Source organism: Pygoscelis adeliae, unplaced genomic scaffold (genome assembly GCF_000699105.1).
Source record: "Pygoscelis adeliae isolate BGI_AS28 unplaced genomic scaffold, ASM69910v1 Scaffold567, whole genome shotgun sequence".
Taxonomy (NCBI): domain Eukaryota; kingdom Metazoa; phylum Chordata; class Aves; order Sphenisciformes; family Spheniscidae; genus Pygoscelis; species Pygoscelis adeliae.
This window is the reverse complement of record NW_008825081.1, coordinates 68,827-72,794: the sequence shown is the minus strand read 5'-3', so window position 1 is coordinate 72,794 and position 3,968 is coordinate 68,827.

The window sequence follows — 3,968 nt, the reverse complement described above, 5'->3', positions numbered from 1 at the left end:
ATAAAAAGAAGTTTTCCTTGTTAATGAAAGGAACTAAAAAGCTACATTTATCTCTAAATATTTAGGGAAGAAGGTCACTTAGGGCACATCATGACATCACTGCAATGTGAGAATGTGTTTTGGGAAGAGTTTGACAGATGATGGGGGGGAAGCAAGCAGGAGACCAACACCCTCCTGTCCTTCCCGGCCTTCACAGGCTCTAAGGATCCAGCATCAGCCTGAAACAGCGGTGGAACTCCTACTGAACCCAACGGGGCAGGGACAGATATTCCTCTGTTTGTCAGACTTCATTAACCACCCATATTTTCAGCTCTGCAGCACCGGCTGCAGGAGCAGAGGCTCTTCTCCAAGTGCCGCAACACTTTCTGCCTATGTTTTCCCATCATCACACTTCTCTTAAATCCTGGACACAGATAACGCTGCTGCTAAGCCAACCCTGGAGCCAAGAATGCACCACAACATTGTGCTTCTCCTCTCGGCTCCTTCAAAGTTTGTACAGATGGTCTGTGAAGAGCAACGCCCTCTCCCTCATGCACTCTGACTGGCAGATAACCACTAATTCTAGGAAATTTCAGCAGCCTGAAACACAAGCGAGAGGAGATGCAAATATCCATCGTATTTTGCATGATTCTATCAATACCAGATATAACTTGGGATTGGAGGAAAAACATGGGATTGATTTCTCCCTGCAGAGTCACCTTTGGGAAAAGCAGCCAGAGAGGTGGCCCAGTGCACGCTCCTCTTTTTTTTTTATTCCTCCCCCCCGCCCCCCGTGGGGAAAGCACCATCATTCTGTAAGACTCGCCAGCACTTAGCAATTTCTTAATACTTGGTGTATTTGTAAAGCTCTTTTGCTTCCTGTTTTGTCTACTCCAGTTCTCAGGGCTTTATGCAGCATTATAAATCAGCGATGGTCTCCAGCTAGGGAGCTCGGGGTATCAACAACAAAAGTAGACATGCAGACAGATTTTTACTTGACTTTGTGACAAGACAAGCCTTACACCGGTTTTCTTTGCCTCTCCTTTGCCATACGGAGCTGCTCTCTTTTTAATGGGGTGCAAACCCCTTCAATGGAGCCCCCGGGTGCCTGCACTACCTGCGCGGTAGTGCCAAACCTGCTAAAGCGGGCCCAGAGACTTGACTCTGCTTCCAAAAAAAAAACGTTCTTGCCAAACAATAAAAAAGCCAAATAACGAAAACAGGAAACCACACGTGGTTTCACCCATAGTAAGTTAAGCTGTTCAAAACAAACAACAAAACAAAACCCCAAAACATACTGAGCTGCATTTTATGAGACAGGCTGTCCTGACACCCTCTCGTTCTTGGCTGTTTTCTGTCTCCCACGATGCCCCAAGATATCACCCTGCTTTTCAGAGCATCACCCTGTCAGTACCCAGTTAGTAATTTTGTTCACGGCAAAGAATCCTTCGTGTTTTGCTGTTGTTGGCAACCCTGCCCTGCAGCCAAACCTCTCTCCAAGCAGTCTTGCTAATAGGCAGGAGAGGAGGAACTTCTCAGGGACCTTCATCCCAAGGGAATTTGGATTAATGACCCCGGGAGGAGGTCTAGGAGCTCTGAAGTCTCCCTGGGGCCCCTAACGTCAATGCCTATCCACTGGCGAAGAGACTGCATTGCTCCCATGCCCTGCTCCCAACCCATCCCTGGTACTCCGTGTCTGTCCGTCCTTCCCCCCCTTGGTCTACCAGCCATGTGCCCATGGAGGAAGATGGTAAGGGAAGACATTCTTGTGCAAGAAAGTTTGATTTCACGTTGGGGATTTAAGACCAACTAATAAGCTGGCCTCCCCTCCCCAGCCCAGAAAGTCCCTAAAGGGGGACTTTCCAAATGCCAAAAGGAGCAGCCAGAAGTAGTGAATTCCTGCTTCTGCCCAAAAATCGAAGCGGGAGCTGAGGCAGAACACAATTCTTCAGATACAACCTAATAGAGAAAAATCATGGGGCTTTGGGGTGGTGGGGGGGGGAAGGTGACTGTCCTGCTTGCTTTCCCCCCGTCTCACTCATATCACAGGTCCCACAACCCTCTCTCTCCCCATGGAAATCTTTGCGTGACCAGGCAAACGTGCCGGAGGGCACCCGACCCACGTCCGGCTCCCCAGCCAGCAACCGTTTACCCAAACAACACTGCCCAACCTCAACTCAGGTTTGTGCATAAAAGGCACAACTAGGTTAAAATGTAATAACAAGAAAGCACCAGTCCAAGTGCTGAGAAGGCAGGATGAGGAGATCACCCCCTGACAGCCCCTCCTGGTCCTCCTCTTGCTGCTTGGTTTCATTACTGCGCTGCCGTTCTCCCCAGACACGCTGCCCTCAGCCTCATCACCGCCTCTTCTCGCCCTGCCTTCCTCCGGGAAAACACAGGACCGGGACATCCAAACCAAAGAAATTGCATCAGCTCCACGTGTGGAGCTTCTGGTGTCAACACCGCGGTCTGGAGAGGACACTGATGGAAGGTGGTGGTTCATCTCACTCCAGCCATCGCCATAGGAAGCATCTCACCTACAGCCCGTAGAAGCAGAGGAGCATTTCCAGAAGACGGATCATCCCAACATAAAAAGCAGGATGTAAGAAGATACGCGGGCAAATGGCTTTGAGAAGATTTGTCCCAGCATAAAAAAAAAAAACAACCCACAAACAAACAACAAAAAACCCCCGTCACACGTGGGCCAGTTGCTTCCTGAAGCTGTCTCCCTCCAGCAGCTATGGAGAGAGGTGGGATGTCTAACTTTCCTCCTTCAGCAGCCAAGCGAGACAGCGAGCCACAGCTCACCTTCACAACAGAGAATAGATCAAAGATTATTTTATTGTAAATAGAATTTGTATCTAATAACACAACGTGGCGAAACAGGAAAAACATGCAAAGGATTTCATGCTAGGGTGTGCCTTAACTCCCCAAATACCCAGGGATGGATTATTTGTACGCAGAGCGCTGCACGCCGAGAGATTCGGCAACGTGCAGGCGTTCTGGGACCCTGAATGAGGAAATGACCTCATCTTCTTATCTTCAAAAATCCCAGCTCTTCAGCTCTGTAAAACTTCTGGAATTTGTTGTCTTCATTCCCTACCCTAGCGAGGGGAGAATTCTGCTTTTGTAAATATATTTAGATAGAGAAATCCATCAAGTTATAATGGTATTAAAACTGAGCTTCAAATGGATGTTAATTTTAACGGTACATGTACATAACTTCAGGAACTGATTTCAAAATTGAAGATGTATATTCATTATATATTCTGAATATATTTAAACTGACAATAAGTATCATTTTAAACAATAAAGGGAAACTTCGACAAGTTAGCCATATACTTGAAGATTAGAAGTGTCCATGCTATATTAATGAAAATTATTTTTTCCTAAAAATTTATTTAAAGTTAAGAACTGTCCCTTATTTTTCCAAGTAGTTCTTCCATATAAGAAAAACAATCATACTGTATTCTCTGAGAATAACAACATGTAGATACATAAAATAAAAATGCTATTCTAATAGAATAGGTAAGCAATAAAAATAAGAAAGCCACAATATGAATAATTCATGATAGCTTGTTTTCCAAACATCATACTTTCCAACTCCATCGCCCTTCCAACAGTTATATTAGACCTTTAGCCAGGAAACACTTCTCAAACGAGTCTAGTAACGGAGTAGAATAACGCCTCCAAAAAGAAAGCGTCTCCCCTAGTTCATTTGTCAATGTAAAACACCCCAAAGCCCCTAAAAAGTGGGGAAGAAAAAAAAAAAATACAGCAATGTCTTTGTTCTCTAGTTTGCAGCCGCAGTCTGTCAGAAAGAGATGAAACGCAAGAGACCCCAATTGCTACACGAAGCTAAGACTCAACAGCATGCTCGTACAAAGGAAACGGAAGAATACCCCTCCGCAGCTAAACGAGCAAACACCCACACGGCCGCTGGCACGTCCACCCACACCAGCACCTCCTCCCCCTCCAAAACAGCGACC